The sequence below is a fragment of the Ammospiza caudacuta genome, chromosome 8 (assembly GCF_027887145.1).
Source record: "Ammospiza caudacuta isolate bAmmCau1 chromosome 8, bAmmCau1.pri, whole genome shotgun sequence".
In the NCBI taxonomy this organism is placed as follows: Eukaryota; Metazoa; Chordata; class Aves; order Passeriformes; family Passerellidae; genus Ammospiza; species Ammospiza caudacuta.
In genome coordinates, this window is record NC_080600.1 from 25,995,865 (window position 1) to 26,017,859 (window position 21,995).

The 21,995-nt window shown below is 38.8% G+C and overlaps 1 protein-coding gene across 5 annotated transcripts in view; it reads right to left on the reverse strand.

Moving 5' to 3' along the window:
• The window catches only part of SCN2A (sodium voltage-gated channel alpha subunit 2), a 74,151-nt gene extending 56,859 nt beyond the window's left edge, over window positions 1–17,292 (reverse strand). For 4 of the 5 annotated variants that reach the window (XM_058809449.1, XM_058809444.1, XM_058809450.1 and 1 more), the window contains exon 1: window positions 16,260–16,495. The gene's annotated coding sequence lies outside the window, so the exon portion shown is untranslated. Of the gene's footprint in view, window positions 1–16,259; window positions 16,496–17,150 lie in introns of those variants that run through there. The other variant, XM_058809447.1, reaches the window with a different exon arrangement.
• Between the last annotated feature and the right edge of the window lie 4,703 nt (window positions 17,293–21,995).

Here is a 21,995-nt window from a genome sequence, read left to right on the forward strand (position 1 = left end):
GATAAAATTATTTGTGATAAAAGGGAAAATTATTAAATCAAATAGAAAATATCAATGAAAACCCAATCCAACATAGCCTATGTTTAAGAACTATTGTGTGAACATGGTAAAAAAATTGCCTAAAACATAAACATGAAATAAGAATAGCAATTCTGGTAATAAGTCATTCCAACTGCTGTCTAGCTTCCCACCTACAACCATGGGTACATTTTATGAACAATTTTATCACTGACGGTATCCATCTTCCCTCTACTGTGGCATGTGTGAAAGCTTGAAATGGACCTTGTCATTTACTCATCTGGTAAAACACAAGGCCCACTGAGAGGGTAGAGATGAAGAAGTGTTCAGTGTCATATGTAAAGAAACTCTACATCAGGGTGAATGATTTTTGACAGAATAGAGCCAAGAGAAACCTCCAAATCTTTTCCTGGTGTCCCAAGAGCCTTCATTTACAGACAATCCTGATTAATAAAATTAGAAGGAAAACAGATTACCAGTTTTTTCCTCAGAAATGTGTAAAAAACTGTTCAATGGCAAAGCAAAGCATTAAAATGCACAACTGGCAACTGGCCATCATTCTCTGTGGTTCTGTGATCGTTTTACTCTCCAGCTGTGTGTCCCTGTACGATATTAGATTGTCCCTAATTGCATGACTTTTCATTTATAGTTCTGAATTTCATCTTGTTCCACTAACACCAGTCATCAAGCTCATCTAGTCCTTTCTGTATAATAGCTTGCTCAGTCTTTGACAACGCCTTACAACTTTGTGATAGGAGCAAATTACATTGGCATATTTCCATTTCTTTGCTGAAACAATAAATTAAACTTTAAATAAAATCTGTCCCAAAATTAAAACAGTGGCAAGCAACTTTGACCAAAGCGTAGGTTACTGTGATACTTGCTGTAGTTTGCAAAATATGTTAATACTACTTTAAGACCTTTAATCTTAAAAACACAATGCCATTAATTTTATGCTCTAAAATAAAACAGTATTTTAATTGAAAGAGCAAAAGAGACCTAAGTGGAGCTTTTTCTTCTTGTAAATAGTATCCATTTAATTGAATACATTGAATCTAAAGAACTCCTGTCACCTCTTCCATCCATGATACTTACAATTCTTACTATACTACTAAATTAATCATGGTGATCTAGGTAACTGAAAAACATGTTTGCTAGCTTTGAGATGACATGAAACTGGGAGGGCTACAAGTAAACTGGAGGATAGTATTAGAATTTAAAATGTCCTGACAAACAACAAAATGGGCTCAAAAAGAGATGCGATTGAAGAAATTGAAGTTCTACATTTTATACTTAGACAATATGGAAAGAATTCAGACCACAGAAATAAAACATCCAAGGAAATGTAGGATCCATGAGATCCTACACCTGAAAGCTTCCAGGGAGATGCAAGATTTGAGCTCTTTCTGTCTTAACTTTACTTTGAAAAGATCAATTTAAGGCACAATGACTGTCTTTATATGTCCAAAAAGCTTTTCCAAGGAAGCAAAGGAATTTGTTTTCTTTTTATCTAACATCCAGATAAACAGGTTGTTGTGTTAAACTGCAGCAAGAGGATTTGTTAGCAAAACATTTTACCAGTGAAAAAAGAGAATTAACAGAGTAGACATATGACAATTTTTCAAGGACTTTAAGAAAAGCTAGACCTCAGAGGAAAAAGATCAGTAGTGAGTGTGAGTTTTGTAGCAAAACTGATCAGAATGAGAATCAAGAAACTTGTAATAGGCCTCCACTGTTTTAGGGTCTTAATAATTGTAGGTTTCTCATTGTTTAGTGCTGCTTCATCTGTCATGTTTTTTCCCAGGCCTAAAGGAAGCTGTCAGCACTCCACGGAACTGCATGAAAGATTGCGTAACATGGGATTGCCCTGTTGGAAGGTGGAAGGTTTAGAGCTGGTGCAGTACCTCTGCTAAGATTTATGTTTTCACTGCTTCACTGCTGAAATTAGACAGCAAATAAACATCAGTCCTCCTGTGCATGAGCTTTGTGTGTCTCATACAATGCTCCACTGTCTGTTCAGTAGCCACAGCTGAGACAGAGGTCCCTTCATACAATATCAATGTACTGAACTGTGCACTTTGAACAGTAGGTGCTCCTTCAAAACAAATCTTTCCAAATGGCTCTGCAAGAGCCATACAAAAACACAGCTTCCTACACATTTTCCAACATTTTAGATGGATGTACAACTAGCAAGTCACCTTTGAAAATGCAGTTACTTGAAACCTTAAGCCAATATGAGATAGTTCTGTCAGAAAGGACAGATGCAATTTCCACCCACTCTTACCCTGCTCATTTCCCACTGTGTTGGCCTGAGCTTTTCTGCACCTCTGCATTTTAGCCAGATCAGACTTCTAGTCTGACTGAAAACTGTAAATAACTGGGCAGATTTCAGAAAGATCAAAGAGCTGATGCATCGCACTTCAGAAAAGGAATTAGGAGTCTTAATGTCTCGAGAAGTCCTCTCACTTTAGAGTGAAAAGGACTAGCTGGCTACCTTCAGTGTCCACCAAATCGTAGTGCTTCACCTAAGCGCAACCTCAAAAGGCTTAAGGCACCAGAAAATGAACGAATGGATCTCCAGAGCCTGAACAATGGAGCAGAACAGGGCCCTAACAAATATTGGCACAGATCCTTTACTTGGTGTAGAACCCAGTATAAGCAGAATAAAAAGGCAAAAAGAGTCACTAAAATGCCTAATTGCTAGCAAATCTAAGGCTACCATTGAGTTACAGCAGCCTCAGGATTGCTCTTCCAAGATCAGAAAGTGACCAGAATCACCTGTTTCCTTTCAACATGGCCATCAGGACAGTATTTTAAGAAAAATGTGCAGCAAGGATCATATAATGTGAAAACAGATATACAAAGATCCATACTAGGAAAGTTTGGGAGTCCTTCAAATCAATTTTTTTACTCTCTTTAAAACTTATTTCAGGAAACTATCCATAGGTCTCTGGCAAGATGTACTTCAAAGAATTATTTTTTAAAAATTGGTAAAAATCAGTTACTTGTTATCTTTAATTACTGTTAACCAATAATTGGAAATTACTTGCATTTGTTAAAGTTAAACCATTTTCCTCTTTTATCAGAAATGGCCTTTGAAAAATTGCTGCTTTTCAATCAAATGTCAGTGCACGAACAAAAAAGCTACTTGTCTTTCCAGATGAGAGACCCTTAAATCCTTCCTTCTAGTTAGACAATTAGACAATCTGGATTTTTCACTTGATGAAAATACCATTCTTAACTTTTTTATTTACTACAAAGATAAGCTTTCTGCTAGACTGTAATGATCTCCTCCAGTGCTCCTTGACCACAGGAAAAAACCAAGGCGGACTTAAGAAAGGTTCAAAACAACAGTTCAAGTTTCCCTTGACAAAAAGAGAAATACTGTCTCCAAATCAAACAGCAATGTGGGAAGACAATGCAAGAGTATTCACCAAATCCCTAATGAAGCTGATTAAGTGATTACAGCCTTTCAGCTATCTAGCTGCAGTGGGCTCTTCTTCAAATCAATCTTTGCCCTGATACACATAGTGAGAAACTATCCCCACAAGTAGTCTTGTGTGTCAGGCTAGAGATATATCCATTTTTAGTGTGTTTGTGTGGGGAGAGTGAATATACAATTCAAAGATGTAATGATAACAGAAGTGCCATATGTATGGGATGAGCTAGATATTTCCAGATGCCAGAATAGGAGAATGTGCTGACTACTTATGCTGTTAATAAAACATGCTGTGATTTCTTTCCTGACAAACCAGAACTCAGAATTTAGCATTCCCAGTATGGGCATTATGCAAAGATGTTTAGAATGAAATCTCCAATTAAACTTAACTACAGCATGGCTACAGAAAATTCATATATAATTTATATTCTTCTGGATACACTGCACCAGGTAGATGGGAGATTCTAACATCCCCCAAACATCTGTCTAGAAGTTTTGGATGAACAACATAAATCACTGTGGGACAAATTATTGTGGGTAACACTCTGTGATGCCACTTTTATAGCCTCTTACTGCATTCTGTCGAAAAGACAACCTATGAATAAGCCTGTGCCTTATCAGTTATCGCTTACGTAAGCCCAGGCTAGGCTCCGACAGGGAAGCCGGGCGACGCTTCCCTCGAGCCAGGGACAAAGGGGCACGGACCGAGCCCTCCATCGCCATGAGCAGCCGCGAGCAGCCTCCACGTCCACGCAAAACATTTCCACCCTCTCCTTGTAACCCGGCAGCGCCGACAGGGCGGGCGCTGCGGCGAGCCGGGAGCAGCGGGCAGGATGCCGGGGAGTACGGCAGGGGGAGCAGGGCGGAGCCCGCCGGGCGCCACCGCCCAGCCCGCGCCGCCGGCGAGCACCGCAGGTGCGGCACCGAGCCGCCGCCCCGAGCCTCGGCCCCCGCCGTGGGCACAGCGAGGGGAGCCGGGCAGCCCGGTGTCTCTGGAAGCGCCGAGGCCGAGGGAAAAGGCGGCCGGGGAGGCGGCGGGGAGCGGCCGGGCTCCGCAATGGCGCGGCGCCCAGGGGAGGTTGCCAGGCAACCGGTCCGGCGGCTGCGGCACCGCGCTGCGCGGGGGGAGCGCCGCCGCCCGCGGGCCCGGGACTCCCGCAAAGCCTCCGCTGCCACACGGCCTGCTCCAGGGCAACAGCTGCCCCGCAGCCTCAGCCCGGCCCGGTCACACGGGAGCAGCAGGAGGGGCGGGAGCGAGCAGGTGGTTCGGGCAGATAACGGCAGGAGAGGCACAAGTGGGGGGGTTGCTGAGGGGAACCCGCCCTCCAGCGCCACCGGCGAGGGAGAGCGGAGCCCCGCCGGGCGAGGTCCCTCCCCGCTGTCCCTGGAGCCGAGCTGAGCAGCGATGGAGCCAAATTCGGGCTTTACCATCAGGGCGGGAAGAAACCGGGGGATCACCATCCCTCCTTCAGTTAGATTTGCGTGCCGTCTGTATTGGATACAGAGTCAGCCATGCTGCCTACTGCCTGCAGCCAGCCAATTCCCCTGCTCCGGGTGGGCGGGTGTTGTGGGGCTTTTTTAAATAGGAAACGGTGACTGTAAAACCATAGAAACGGACCTAGGGAGTGGGGTGCTGGGACAGTTTTTACATCATCTCCACTCTTTTCAAGCTGTTGGTATATTTTTGATAAAAAAATTAACCTCATCCGCTACATGCAAAACCCCTGAGTTTTGACTTGGTATATGTGAGAGGACGTGAGGGTGTACATGTCCTATTTGTAACTTTGCAAATTAAAGAGAACCTGGATCTGAACGGAGCATTTTCTAAATAGGCTTGCATTTGCAAAGATAGCTGACTAGTGACAAACAAAACTGCCTGTTGAGAAACTTCCAAACCCAAAACACAATAGGCACAGAAAGCATGAGGACCATCCCACATGGGGGAAACAAATATCTCCATGGATAACAGATGAGAATTTCTCCCCCGGGAACTGTATTGACGCTGACAGGCTCCCTGCAGCTGCACAGCACCAGCTGCCAAGGGGCTCCTGCAGGAGTTAATGCAGCTTGAAAGAAGCATTAACTCCCTGGATATCTATCAACCTTCAAGGGCAGGATGCCACAAAATGTTTCCTCATAAGCACTACTCATGCCCCTACTATGTAGCTGCACCTGGAAACACATCAAGGTCTCTAAAGGAGATAGAATCACATGCACAAAAAGCCACATCTACAAAAAATCACAACTACACAGTACAACTTCCTTTCTCATTCATGGTCGTCACCAGATTCCCTTTGCCACTGGAATGGAAGAGCTGGCTTTGTTTCAGTGAAGTGCCACTTCAAATAAACTAGAAGCAAAGTGGTTTCACTGATTCTGGAAATTAAGTCACAGATGAGGTCCCATATTTACTTTTAAATATTCTTTTAGTCTTATGATGGTTTATGGGTAGCGGCTCTTACTATATCCTTAGGGACAGAGTGCAGATGGGTCCAAGCCAGCTACTGGTTACAAGTTGCGATGTCTCATACTAATTGCAGATGGGGCTGATGGTACTGTTTATTACTGAGATACTTGACATTGACCTATCCATTTTCCTTTTATTTTTTCTTCTTCCTCTCTTGCTCAGTTATGCTAAACTTGAAGTGCTGGGGCTAAAATTTTACATTTTTGCCTCAGACCAATTTTTAGAGGGAAGCTTCAACTCAAATGAGACTATTTCTAAGAAAAAGGCAATGTATATGTATTTACCCTTAAAATTTTATAGCTACCAATTTTCAAAGCATGAATAAGTCACATTCTGAGTTTGGGACTTTTTCTTTTGGACTAGTATCTATAATAATTGCCTAGAGTTGAAAATTTTTGAAAAATTAGTTTGCATCTACTTGAAAGAACACCGCAGAGATTTGAATTGTGATTTGAAAAGTGTGAATTACAGAGATAATGCATTTTTCTGTTTATATTTCATTGTCCATCTGAGGGCATTTTCCTTCAACTGAAGTCTGTATTTGTGGACTCTGCTGACCCAGGAGTGGGAATGCTTTCATCTTTTTCTTCTAGATCATTTTTATGTTCGTTATTAAAGAAACCAAACCAAACAAACAAGAAAAAAAACCCATAAAAACCCAGAAGGAAAAGGGGTCATTTAGGAGAAAAGGGAGACATATCTCAGACTGAAGACCGGCAGCATAAGAAACCTCCAGGGAAATGATACGTGTAAGAACTGTCTGCCTGGATAAAGCAACTGTCTCAAAATTGGCTGCAGTAGTCCTGCAGGCTGGTTGCAGAGACGTGAAAAATTCAAAGACTTGTAGATTATTATGATCATAAAGTTCATCTAGGTTGATCAATTTGAATACAAAGGAGACCAGGCTGGGGAGCAGAAGCAGGGGGAGGAAGCAGTATAATGGAGAAAGCAGACATAGGAGAAAGCAAAAAAGCTTGGGATGAATGGGCAAGAGAGGGAATAAAAACCTGAGATAACTGGACTGGAATTAATTAGAAGGATGGACAAAAATGTGGAAATGAGTTTATAAATGTGACAGGAGCTCTGTGAAGTATGTGTAAACATGTATTCAATAACTCACTCATATGTGTATCAATATGGTCTCCCTAAAACTGTGTATGAACATGCCCATAAAAAGTCCCTATTACTGTAGGAAAAAGGACTGAAATGACAGCATAGAACTGAGGTCTGCTTTAGTTTTAGTGCATTTGTCAGGAGATACTGTAATGCAATGTTCACTGTCTGATGTAGTATACAATATGGATGAGCTCTTAAAAGCAGTGAGATTTGTTTTGGAGGAGGATTCCTTGATTCGTTGGTGCTGCACAGGCATCAGGAGAAGTGACTAGTGGGAAGGGGAAAGGAAGGATGGTAACTGTGTCCTTCATGCAAGGTCTGCGTGCTGTTTTGGAGAACTGGCCATGCCACAAGTAGGGTTTGCCTTCTCTGGCATTGGATGCCTGTGTCTATTGGCATCTGCATCTAAGCCAATCTGAACTCCTTTCATATTTCTGGAGAAAAGTAGGTCTTGTAAAAGGCAATTCTTCTGACCTGTTTCAGATATCTACCTTAAGATGAGGCAAGTTGTGCCCTAGAAGTGCCTGTCTGTCAGGACTGACTAGAAGGGGCAAGAGATGAGTACTCAGTACTGCCTGATGGTAGACAATTCACTCAAACTGCTGTTTTCACAAGTAGCTACAAATCATGATTTCTAGAATGTAAAGACAGCCTTAATTCAGTGTTCCACAGCATACTTTTAATCTGATTTTTTAAAGTGTGAAATATTTAGTAGATCCTTTTACTTCTACACCTCCTTACTAAATATCAGCCACTTATTTTGTGCCTATTACCATTGCTCCCATTTTGTGTTTTAAGAAGCAGAACCACATGTGTTTTGGGAACCAGAATAACATATGAAAATATATGGGGTCTGCATTATGATACACATTGACAGAGATGGGAGAAAATTGTATATTCCTGTTGTAATACTGAACAATATGTATTAATTACTGTAATTTTAATGGTTTTTATGTATTACAGTTCTGCCAACTGTCCAAAGCTTCACACTACAGGCATCTCTACAGCTGAGTAACTATGTATTTTAAATGAAGATGTCATCAGTGGGAGACACATAAGACTGGATGCATATTCAAAATTTGGCAACCAAAAGGGAAAAATTAAACCAACCAGCATGAAATTACATCCTATGATGAGTAATATGGTTGTTGATTTGTGCAGAACGTGGCCAAATGGTTATATAGGATTCCCAGACCATCATACAGGAACTGTTAGAAAGCTTAAGAGCTGCCCCTTCATCCCCTCCATGTCCCATGCAAAGGCAGAGAGCAAATATCATCACTACTCCCCAGTGACCTGCATGCTTGTTTCCCTGGGTAATGAAAAGCTCAGTCAGATATATAACATTAAAAAGCATTAAACAAGTCTCTATTAAATTTAGAAGATTTCCTTTTTGCTCTGAAAGGAAACAGAGTAGTTAATTGGCCCACAATTAAATAGAAATGCCATTAAAAAAATCCTGAAATGGTTTGCCAGGCCCAGTTTCTGTTTGCCTTTTATAGTGTTCTCAAAACCTGTCATATCAAGACATAAACTGAAAATATTCTGAACGCTATGAAAACATCTTTATGGATCAATTTATCCTGAGGGACAATGTGCCTATGGCCGACACATGCAGTTAAGTAAGAGCAGGAAGGTACTATCACTATTGCATCAAGAAACTTGAAAGGCCTGAGGGAGCAATGCAGATTCATAAGTGCAGGATCAGAGGGAATGGTTATGAGTGCTTACTCTGATATTCTGCCCACTTTTTATTATACCAGTCCCCTGATTTAAAAAGAGTCTCAGCTGAAACACACCAACTTCATGAGAAACCCTTAGTAAGTTACCTTATGGCAACGTACTATTGAAATGACATGGATGCCTTGTTTCATACTCAGACATCGCTTTCCTGGGTAGTGATGTTAGGAAAAGAACAAGTGCTACGGAAGTATGGAAATGTGCCAGAAATGGAAATCTGAATACTTACATCATATATCTGCCCCAAACTAATTTTTTATAGCTCCTGATTGTTTTCATAAGAGGGAGAAAACAATTAACAGCTTTAAAGTTCAGTCTCTTTTTTTAAAAAAATGCAGATTCAGTTTTAAGGTAACTTTATTTTAAAAAAAAGGAGTGGAGGCTTGCTCATTATAATATTTTATAACTATGGGGAAAAGAAAGATTGCTGAGGACAACCTACAAAATTCTAGGCTAAAATAAAACTGCAGCAAATTGTAACCGGACTATTTGAAACTGATATTTGTTCAGTGGAGTTTGATAAATTTTTTCCAGTTCAGCATAATTTCCTAAATGTATGGGGGTTTTTTATGTACTCAATTTGCATTTGTTGGTACGCGTGAATAAAACAACAGAGCAGATGCTGAAAACTTCCTCAGGAGAGTTTTTCCATTCCCACTATGTTTGAGCCAGCAAAACAGGTTCTGATTAGAGGGAATACAGGAGCTCCCCAAAGAATTCTTAGAAGTATTCCTTGCTCACAGCATCACCTGCAACTTGGAGCTGTACCACTGCAAGGACGATTTCCCACAGGAGCTGTGCATATCACGCTGCTCATATCCATACAGAAACATGGATACACAAGTCAATATTTTCTTTTGCAATGTATTCAACTTTTTTCATATAAACTCAATTTGTATACCCTTCTAAAATTTCTATTTCCCCCACCCTACATTTGACTGTGTTTTGCCCATCAGTCACTCTTCTCTAGATTCCCACATGATATTTCCTCTTACCACAATTCCACAGCCATTTACCCATCCTCACAATATTTATACCAGCTCACCAGCTCACTCCATTTCTGCATCATATCCTTCATCTTTCTCACTAAGGACAGATTATTTTGAGAATGTGTGAATCCATGAATTAATTTGGAAGTGAGGTCAATACTGAGAAAAGCTATATAATCCCTTTCCCAGCAATGGAGATCACTTCTCCAGAGTTCCCAGCCTCTGCCACTCCAAAGAGCAAGATATCAGCATGAGTAATAACACCCAAGTGTGCCATATAACATTAAAGGTCATCATCACCATCATCATTCCCTGAGGCTTATGTTCATTTTTTTTCCCCTGAAGAATACTACTGTAGTAAAGTATAGGATTTCTCTGGTAGGAGAAATCAGCTTAGCTTTGAGGGCCAAAGCTTTGCTTCAGATGAAAGATCCAAAAATTTCATCTGGCAAAAGCACAAGTATTTTTTTATGGTCACAAACATAAAGGCCATGAAGCACTTTAAATGTTAACTATTACTGAAAATAACATAAAAAATTTTGGAACAATAAGTCTTGAAAATGTTATGACTGTTGCATATGTTTAGCCAACATAACTACAAAAGCAAATTCTGCAAGATATAAAATGTTATTCTGTTGCAAAGTGACTCTTTTAGGTGTGGCCCAGTAACATGTACTGTCTATTTCTTTCTAATAAAATTGACTTCCTTAAAGGTTTCCATCTTCCCGTTGTTTCTGAGAGTAAAATTTGGTGCTTTTCATTTCATCTATTAGTATTTTCCAGAAGCCAAATGAAAGTAGAACTCAACCTGCATCCCAGCATTTTCAAAGCATATTCTCATTGCTTCACTAGGAGAACTTTTCAGCACTATTATTGTGGTACTTGGGATGCTGTTTACTGTCAACACTTTTGTAGTGCTACCCATTTCACAAAATGGAAACCAGGTTCTGCACTGAAAAATCTAACCTGTGTGAACGCATTTGCACAGGGTGTTTGTGCAGCCATCACCAAAGACTCAATCTGCAAACAATCGTGCAGTGTTTGCCCCATGTCTGCTTTCAGGTTAACACAACTACAGATGGAAGGTTTTTTCATCCTGCCTGGTGTCAGTACTTATCTTGTAGTTTCCATGGTTGCATTATTGACTTTCAGCAAGGAGAAAACACATGGAGCTCACACACTCTACAAATACACCTGTTAAACTCTTTGGATACAACCTTGCGTGCTACAGTGCCAGTTAAAATAACTTTGCCAGAAACTTCCAGGAGGGAAGACTTATCTAACAAAGCTTGCCTTGTGGCCCAAGAAGTAGGATTTTCCACTCATTTGGCTTTGGCACAAATGTTTAATTATACACAAAATACAACTAGCATACTTAGAGATAGGCTGTCAAATTTCAACTATCCTGGGCAGAGACCTTGTTTCATTATAGTGCTTGTCTAGAAATTTGCCATATACTTGCCTTTAAGCATATGGTTTGTTTACTGTGTGCTGGCACCTGTTTATGGAACTGATTGTTAACTGCAAATCCCAGTGCAAAGGCAAAGGACACTTTTTTCTAACCTTGCTCCCCACAGTTTATGATCCATGAAACTCTGGCCACTGTTTTTCTTGAGATCACGGACTGTCAATTTTTTTGCCTGTATCTGTCTCCATTTTGTATACATGTATGGAATCCAGCTCCTAATATATCTGTTATCCTACTGAGACAAACGGGTGAGTCTAGAACACAGTGTATTGCTTTAGAGAACTTGAGTCAGACTTCTAATTTCAGAGTGAGTCATTTACATTTATCATCAAACAAAACTACATTGGGATCAAAGTCTGTGGAGGATTTTGCAGTTACACTGAGCTTGGTGAGACACGGTGAAGATGGTATCGAAAAAAAATGATGCATAATTACCTCCCATTCAGATAGGAGGACTCTTTCTGCCCCACTCTGAAAGCCTGCTGGTAATAATTCAACTAAAACAACATTCACCATGATGTGAGAGGAATGACAGCAGTAAATGAGGAAACATTGTAGCTTTAACTAAGTTAGCTCGGTATCGGTGACCGGAAAGCGATGGAGCCAGAAGTTAACAGGCCAAAATAATCAGGTAGGCTTGTGCAGTTCCATACAGCACAAATGCTGCCTTTGAAACCAAAGTGCTAAGCTAAAGGCTGGCTGGACCTGCTGCCACCCTGCTTTTACTGCAGTCTTGAACAGTACCCAATATTTTGGCTAGAGCAGGTGGTTTGGCATCTGAATTACTCAAAAGCTGTATGTTACAACTCCATTTAAGACCAGACAATCAGCACCTTATGGCATAAAACAAAGGCATCCCCTTTCATATGACAAGGCCGCATCAGAAAATCCCTTGCTGTACGTTCAAAACCTGGACATCCATCATCTCAAAATGCGTGCCTGCTCATGCTGTCTGTCATCAGTTTGTGCAGGTAAGGTAGCTGTAACCTGCATGGAACAATCATTATCTTATTGAACACAAGCCTCTTCCTTGGGGAAGGATGTTTGCATTTTTAATGCATAATGGCAACCACCTGTGAGGATCTCCAGAAAGATGGTGAGGATCAACTAGCATTAGCTACAACAATAACTCATCTGGCCAAAATCAGCGGAAACCAAGCAAAGAATCAAGCAGAAAGAAGGATCACAATTGCACAAAGCCTAAGAAAATTTCACATAGAACAATCACTGAACTTCATCTCGAGAGACATAAAAAGAAGTTATTGCTATTTTTTTATTTTTAATTTTTTTTTCCATATAGTATGGACAACCTGACAGAATTTTGTTTGCTTAATGTTTCCATTATGTGAATCACTTCATAATGCTTTCAGCTTTGCCAAATATTGATTGTTGATACTTGATTTATTTCTTTAATGGCACTATAAATGGTGAAATATTTCCTTCAATGAAAATAGAAAGTTAATATCAACTTCACAATGCAGATTCATCTATCCTCTTTCCATCTGAATGCTTATAACAAAAACTTCATCATTAAATAGAAAAAATACATTTTTAGTCTGCTTATTGGAAAAACTTTGACAGTATTATTTCCCTAACCTACAAGTTTAAAAAACAACAGGCAAGAATGATGAATCTATGTTGTTGGTTTTTTAATAGGAAGATTAAAAACTGGGTTTGTGTTTATTAAATAAAGCATGGTGGTAATACTGCAACATTAAAATGTATTTCCAGCCAGTTTTTTTGAGAGCTTTTGCTACAATCTATTTATTCTGGATTGTATCAGGTAGGCTGCTCAGGCAATATGAGTTTGAGTCTTGTTGCTCCTGTTTAAATTTATTGAAATCTGGCCATTTAACATGTCTCTAAAATAATTTCTAGATATGCTCAGAAAAAGCTTCTTAGCAGCTTGTAATAAATACTTAGAGAGCTGCCATGAGTTGGCTGTGTTTCTACATTAGCAGCCCCTTCAGCACAGTTAATACTGAGAACTTCTGAGGCACCCAGCACTGAAAGGTGGAGTGGAAGCAAAGCCCTTCTACTGGTCCCAGACGAGTCAGAGGCAGAAAGAGGAAGCAGCTGAACTTCAGTTGGAGGTAAGAAAACCAATAGTAGGTTCAGAAGCAAAAATAAGAGAGTTAAAGTTGCAAACTTGCAATTTGAATTGAAGAGTATGAATATAGTTATTAAATGTTTCTTTAAATTGTTTTCTGTCAGTATTTTGGTCCCAAACCTTCTTTACAGGATATCTTCCCAAGTATGCATTAAGTACAGAATGATTATTTCCTCAGCTTTTTTTTTTTTAATTTGTGAGGCATTTAGTAATTCCCAACATCATTTGCCTCTCCTCCTTCCCACCTCTAGGAAATGAGGTACATTATTTGTCTTTCAAAGACAGTAACAGAGGAACAGGAGATACAAGTGACCATTGGCAGAAATGTCTTCTAACCCAGCATTTCTAAGAATGGTGGGTGTCCATGAAATGAGAGACGGTACAAGAAATGAATTTATTCTAGTGACTTCAGGAAGCCTCTAGAAAGGAGGCCCTGGGATTCCTGATGCCTGCTTGGCAGGCTGGGACCGAGGGCAAAGAGAGAGGAACATGAAGGCTCTGATGGGCAAGAGGCTGCTTCCACTCAGGGGGAGTGCAGGACCAGGGTCTGCAGCTGCAAAGGATCCACTGTGGTTTTTGAGAAGCTGGTGGGAGCATGTCTATGGCCTTAAAACATTGGAAGCAACACAGTGAAAATCTTGCTTGATATTTTCTTGTGCTCCCGCTGAGAGCATAACGGGATTACGGTTGCGCTTGTTGCTACCAGGTATGAGTCAAGCATATAGACTATATTAGATTTCAGTGTTCTCTCCAGCCCTTGGGTGGGAGAGTTTTTAGGGCTCCTTGGGGGTGGAGCAGGGCTGCAGGTAGTGACCACACAAATCTATCCAGGTCTGAGATGAAATCAAGGAAGCAGCCCTGGCAGCATAACTGATGCTGTTCTTGCTCTTGCTGCAGGGTGGGTACACTGGTCTCTGCTGTTGAGATCTGATGCTTACATGAGTACAAAGTACACTTCATTTAGAGTAATTCAGTATTCAAAAGTAACAAGTAGGTTTTAATAGCCCCTATACTTAAGTTTCACACAACATAGCTTTCTCTTAGGGTCAAGTTTTGCTTGAACTCCTTCAGAAATATCCAACTTTATTCCTAGTCAAAGATATCTGGATCAGGCTTTGATATGATACAGCCATTTATGTGCCAAGACCTAATGTTCACAATAAACATATTCAAAATCTGTAAGAATTTTGCTTCAATGTTTTCCTTTAAGGGTTATGATAACTCAGTCAATTTTCTTTTTATTTTTTTAAACAGAAGAGTTAATCTAAAGATTACCTTTGAAGCTACATGCCCATTTGACCTACTAACTGCATTTTATGAACACTGTAATATTTCTGTTATTACAAATATTTTTTCTTTGAAAATTGGTGCAGTTTAAAAATCAAGAGAACAGAGCCAGGTATTTATCCGCTTCCCCAATATTGAGAATGTGAGTCATCCCATTGACATGTCTGTTTGTTGTTGAAGTGGGGCCTATAGACATATGAGAGCATAATTATTTAATGCATTTGTCACCAGAGGAAACAGCAGATCATTTGGACATGATCATTCATCATTTCTCCAGATCCATTCAATAATGAAGGAACCTTTACCATCTAGTGAAGAGACCTTCAGACATTGCAATGGCTCAGCCATAACCAGATAATGCATATTGAAAACATTGATCAGAAAAATGCAGCTAAGCAGGCAACCTGCAGAGATGGCGAGAATGTGTGTGAACCTTCTTAATGTTTCACTTGTATCTATGGAATCATCTAAAGCCAACACAGCATCGAACATTCAAATCCCAACAGGCAATTTTCTGTTGCTTCACTAATCACCACAAAAAGAAAAAAGTTTGCCTTTTCACAGATGTGTGAAAATTTTGATGAAGTGCTACTTACCACCTTATAATAGAAAGCAACAGGGAAAAAACTGATTGCACAGTCTCTGTATTTTTCCCAGCCTGGTTATTGAGACCCTTCTCTGATCTATGACTTTGTAAGTCAATGAATGTCTGTGTTGTTTTTACCAACTAAAACCATTATTGGTGTAATGAAGAGAAGGTAGAAAAAAGACCAGAAGGTTTGAAAGAAGAGTCAGGGGGTGCTGCATGAGCTTCCCACCTCCTGAGTCATTCTGCTGTCTCTCCCAGTGGGTATCATGCTTCTAAAAAAATAATGGAAGGAATATTTTTTTCTCTCTCATGCAATATGGAATGAAGTTTCAAAATAAAAATTTCATTCTTATATATAAAAAACAAGTCATAAAACAGACGTGTTTCATATGGTATATGCAGCAGTGCAAAACCATGTTTAGTCACAGACAAGTCCTCCATTCTGTCTTCCATCAGGGAGAGGCTGTTTTGGGAGATGAGGGAGGGGAGAATCCTATAAATCTCCTATGCCTCACAGAAAAAAAATATATGAATCTATGAAGTAAAGACAGCCTCACACTGAAAATGCTATAAAGAAGCAACAGTACATCTCTGCATCAAAATTGTGCAATCCCAGAGATGCAGTTGTGTGCTTTAAAAGACATTCAAATTTGTATTCAGAATACAGCACCAATATAGCCTGCCACAGAAAAAGAAAACACTTGTGGATGACCACCTTAAAACAGCAGCAACAAATTACCACAATTAAGATGAAAACCACAAACTCAAAAATAATTCCTATTATGAACATGCACGCTTAAAAAACATAGGACCAGAAAGCTGCAAAGAGCAACATTATTTTTCATTATTGTGCTAAGACCTGATTGAATGCTATGAAAAATCCATGCAGTGGCAAAGATGGCTATTATTTCCTCTCCTCTTGCTCTATTAATATTAATTGAAAACTAGGTGTGGCTCCACAAGAGAAGAATCTTGGTAAAAACCAGCTAGAATTTGTTGGCTTTTAGCATTCTAATTAAATATAATGTTGTCTTACCTGATTAAAGGAGGATTAAAAATCATAGCATAAGAAATATCCATACACTTGTAGATAGATGATGAGAGGCTTCTTCTACTGCAGGTACAGGTTCCTGGGCAAAGAAGCTTGTAAACTCTTGATTTCACTGAAATGAAAAAGGAAAGAAATAAAGAACCTCCCCATAAAAGCAACAAAGGAGCCTCTGCAGTATTCTGTAGTCTCTTCGCCTGCTTCCTGTTCTGAGATTCACTCCTTGAATCCCAGCATCGATCAGAAAATTGGTCGTGGGGGAAAAAAAGGAGGGGGGAGAGGGGAGAGGGAGGAAACGAAGCGGCAGCGGATTCCGTGCTGGCTCCACCTCCTGGCAGGACCGAGCGCGCTGGAGCCCGCACACCCTGCCCGCGATACCCTCGAGTACACAGCTTTAACTACAGCAACGGCAACACTGAGCAGTGCTCACCAATTCCTGACAACTGCCTTGACATTTAAAGTACACAACACGATTTTTTCTTTTTTTTTTTTTTTTTGTCTTTTTTTTTTCTTTTTTTTTTCTTTTTTTTTTTTTACAATGAGATAAATATTTGAATACATCGGTATACACATAACTGCAGAAAACTCAAGGAACTGCCAGATATCTTTATTTTACTATGTACTAATCCATGTTCTGTTTAGAAATAAATCATTCTTTGTGCACTACTCCCCACTACAGATATAGTGGCAAGTAAGTGTGCAGGTTTTCTTCCTTTGATTATTGATCCTGCAAAACACAAATGACATTTATATATTTATTGAAAGCCAGAAGAAAACTAAAGTTGTTAAGTAAGACAGAAGGAATGAATCTTTGTATGTAGCAAGAACTATTACATTATTGCTCAATAAAGAGTGTTTAGCGTGAGCTGTTTTACTTACTTTAATCCAAGGTTCCATTGCATTTTATAGCATCTTAGAACTGATCTTTGGTATTCTGGATACTATTAGTTGTAAAAGACTAATGTACAAATTGACTGCCTCACCCCAGTTGTCTCTAGCCACAATTCCTATAATAGCAGTGTTGGATTTAGTGTTACTAAAGGATACCTTACACTGGAATGCTGTGTAGCTGACTGTTTCTACTTTTATCTTCTATTTCTATCACGTACACCTGCTCTGTCACATCACACAGCTAGCAGCCACCTGCATGTGGGGTTGGCTCAGCAATTCTCAGCTGTGGAGGAAAATTTAATCATACCAAAACATGGGGCCTGGGGGAGGAAAAAAGTGCAGAGTTAACTAGGAATGGATCTAGATGAAAACTGTGTACTTATAATTGGGAACCATGATCTAACTCACCACAAAAATCAGTGTCATCAACACAAGGGAGTAGCTGAAGAGACAGTCCATTTGAGTAATGACGGATATTTTTGTCAGCTTAAACCACTCATCACAGTTATCCCAAAGCCTTGGAGTGTCCCAGGAAAATGGTCCATTTTCATGCTTGTTCAAGCTCTGCTTTGGGATCTCGGACCCTGAAAGGACTCCAAAATACTAAAATAGTGCAAGCAGTGATAATAATAGTTCAAAATACCTATTGTGCAAGCATGGACTGAAATCCCTTAGAAATCCCGCTGGCACCAAAAAAGGCGCTCTAGTTTGACTTTAAGGACCTTTTTCCTTAAAATACTCCTTTATACAGAGCTACTCACACTTGTGAGGGTTTCCCCGCGAAGTGCCGCCAGTGTTACCCTCAGCCGGCGCTGTCCGCGGTGCTGGAGCGCGGCCCGGCTCCACGGGCTCCGCTCCTCAGTGCCCGCATCTCCCAGCATCTTCCTTTGCAATATGCTTTGACAACCTTGTATAAATGTTGAAATACGTCATAAATGCATATAGGCCTGCTTGGGATCAAAAATGCTGAAGCTCATATTCAAAAGTCTAATTCTAAAGTCACTTTTTGAATGTATTTTTTGGAAAATTATCATTTCATTGGGGTATGTAATATTAAAGGTTTGGATATAAATTCAACTTCATAAACTAAACAGGAACTTCTATGCTATCTAAGAAAAAATATAATTTGAATTAATAACATCTGTACTATTAAAAGTGAGATAACACTTGTGCAAGAAATTTGAAAATTATATGAATCTTTATTACTTAGAATAGTAGTAATATGTAATTCTTTGCAGTAGAGGAGCAATTTAGTTAAAGGTGTACTGGTAATAAATATGAATTTCAGTTGCATTATAAAAAATATATACAAACTCAGAGAAGCTTTTATTATGTAATCTTAATCCTTCTACTCCTCACTTCTAAAATCTGTAGGTATATGGCAATTACATCTTAGTGCTAAAGCTCACTGGCAAAGTGAGATTTGATTTTCTGTATCTTCATGAGGAGTAAAATTAAAATAAGATATTATAAGATCTCTGATATACCACAATAAAGTGCCACAGTAATTAAATAGACTTAACTGCTGATTCTCTGGAGTTTTCTAAGGTTTTATTTTCCCATACAAACTGGATTTTTCACAAAGTGGCACAAACTTTCCAGCAGTTACAGTGAGAAAGTAAAGAGTTTCTCTATGAAAACTTCAGAAGAGATCCAAAGAGATCCTAGCAAATCTCTCATAGCTGAATCTAAATCTCCTAAAGCTATTCAACACCTACAAACATGATTTATTCCTGGTTTTATTAACCATTTTAATAGTAGTTATAGGAACTCCATAGGATTGAAAACAAATATGCATTGAATAAATCTCATTTTCTGATTTTTTTTCAAGTCTCCTAAAACTAGGATAGATGGAAGAATCTCTCTGCTTATTCAGCCATGCTGATAGAGCTCATTTCTACCAGAAATCTCTCTTTGCCTCTTAGAGCATGGCTAACAGTCATCTGCATAAAAAATAACCATTCTACTAAATCATGCAAAAACATTTGCCCAGAAGAGATGGAGCAAAAGGTCAAACTCCAGTTTCCACAGCGCATGGCATGTTAAGCTTAAGGAGCAATGCTTGGAGCTGTTCTGGCCAACAGACACTTATCTGCGCCTGTCGTTTACAAGCCTCAAAGAAATAGCTGCTTCACATATGTAGAACCCTTCCTTTTTATTTTTTGTATTTTTTTTAATCCACAGATCTCTTAACTCTCAAACTGTAGACCTAAATCTGGAAATTGCTCAGGCAAAAGACAGGTCTGCAGATTGAACAGTGGTTTATTGATGTGTCATCTTTTAAAAAGATATAAATGAATCTCAATCAGAAGTTATTGGTCTTTGTTTAGTTCTTATGAAATCATAAAGCCTATTATTCTTGCCTTTAACATCTGAGAGTCACCTTTGCAAATTACTCATTGAAGTGAAATGGAAATTTAATGTTATTCTAAACATGAAGAATATTCTCTTCCCAGTTCCAGTTACTTTAAGAGAAACTGCTTTGGTGACTATTAATCATTAACAATTTTTGAAGTTTTTACATTTCTTTCAGATCTAAAATATTTGCATCTGAGGTGTATTAGTGCAGGCTACCACATTTTACCTCTGCCTGAAAAAAAAGCTTTGGAATTTAAAAGATTTCTGAAAATTTTTCTACATAAAAATTCTCTGATCTTGGTATCTACATTTGAAGAAGGGACTATTTTATATCACATTTACAATATTTTCAAAATTTAAAGCCAGCAATTTCTTTGCTGCTTGAGGCTAACACTGAAGTCTCTTTTAATGACCAATGATGAATTTGAAAAGGAATAAGTACAATGTTTTTTGAAAGAACATCTCTCTTCCATCTTTTCTCTCTGTGACATTGTGTACCTGTACTTTACAACTCGGTGCAGCAGTTTACACGTTCTCTATCCTTATCATTCTTGGCCAAAAGCAGATCAAAGTACAATTATTTTTCTTTAACATGCTGGAGTAAATTTTTTGAAATGTTTTTCTCTCGGTGTAATATATTTTCATAGTTTAGTTATAAAGGTACTATTTTTAGTACACATAACTGCTACATATACTATGAGAGACAGAGAAACTTTCTAAAGCAAGATCAACTTGGCAAGCATATGTTATTAAACAGAGCAATTATTCTAGGCATTCCAGCTTTTAAAGACTAGCAAATAAATAAATCATAACTTGAGGTTTGCTTAACAAAACCTCCCCTCTCTCCAAGTGATGATTACCCTTCATCTGACCAATTAAACCACATGACTCAGTAGCAATAAATGGAATGAAAACATATGAATGCAATCTCTCTGTTTATAGGAGTCCTGGGAGAACATTATTAGATTTTGTTACTAGCTCTGAGAGCACACTAGTGCACTTGTTGCTGAGGTATCATTTAATTCATTTCTCCACCTCTTAAAATCTGCCTACCTTAAATTGTATTTGTTCACTCTGAAATCAATTGCTTTCATTTCATCTTTGTTTATTGGTGTTGTCATATATATGTTAGATCCTTTTGAACATTGTCCATGTCCTGTGAACATAAGGTGCTTGAAATAATAGCTTCCTAGGCCTGGTTGGCCTCTTTGGACTTTACAAGGAATAACAAAATATTTCTTCACTCTTGATCTCTAGAGCTTTGTTGTCTAACAAAATTAATTTATGCTATAGCCCCTTCTGACATCAGGAATTATCTCTATTTCATAGGAGAGGAACTAAGACACATACATACGTTAATTTCTGGAAGTTATACAAGAAGAGTGCAAGCCTTAGATATTGAACTCTTATTATCTGAGTCAGTGCCTGTCCCCTAACTTTTATTACTCACATAAATACCTAATATTTCTCAAAATTCTCCTAACCTGTTTGCCTGTATCCCTGTAAGTTCTCGAGGCATATGACATGCAAAAGACATATTTACTAATAAATAAGTTGCCTTCTGTGATTCTCCTGTTTTGTGATTAAATAGACATAAAATTAAAAAAAAAACTTATCAAGCGAGATTAGCAAGATTAGTATAAATATTGCTTCTACCACTTGGAAATTTGTAAACTACTTCTGCAGTGGCAGCAGATGCAGTGCCTACTACATACTAGAGGGTAGAAACATTTAGAACATATATGGTGGGAAAGCTACATCTTTCCAGTTAACCTATGGAACTTTTCACCAAATCTCCCACTGAGTAGTGAACAATGCCAGTGAGGTTGGCTGCAAAGCTCCTGAAGGTGCAGTTAGGCCCACCTCTACCTTGAGGATCACTGGCATAAGAAATTTTTTTTTATTGACCAGTTATTTTATTATTGTTTGCTGGTAATTATTGAACTTAGACATCAGTGTCATACAATGATTTTATTTTTTCAAAATGTAGATACACAAGAGTCCTACTCTTTCTAAATATATGAACATATTATGTGTATTTATAAGTGAACATTTTAAGATACCGCTAAGCGGTGATTGTTGTGTACATTTTGTTCCACTCATGATAACTTTATGATTGTGATTGTAGTTCATCTAAATGACAGGAAACTTATAAACTGAGATGAATATTTTGGAAGCACTTAGGCCCATATGAAAGGTGGTTGGGGTGTTTTATGCTTTGTGAATTATTTTTAGTTGATTTTTACTGAATGAATGGAATTATTGCAATGGAGTCCACTTGCATATGGCCTTCTTATTGGTTCTTCTACAAGATTTGGAGGGCTTTAACTATTATTTAATAACATAATGTTAAAACAATTTTGTTATTATTAAAATCTATAACCATTAAAGTACAGATTGCTGATCATATATCTTTATTATGATGTTAGGAATAATTAAAACAGCTAATTTTTCAGATAGTATGCTCTGTGGCCT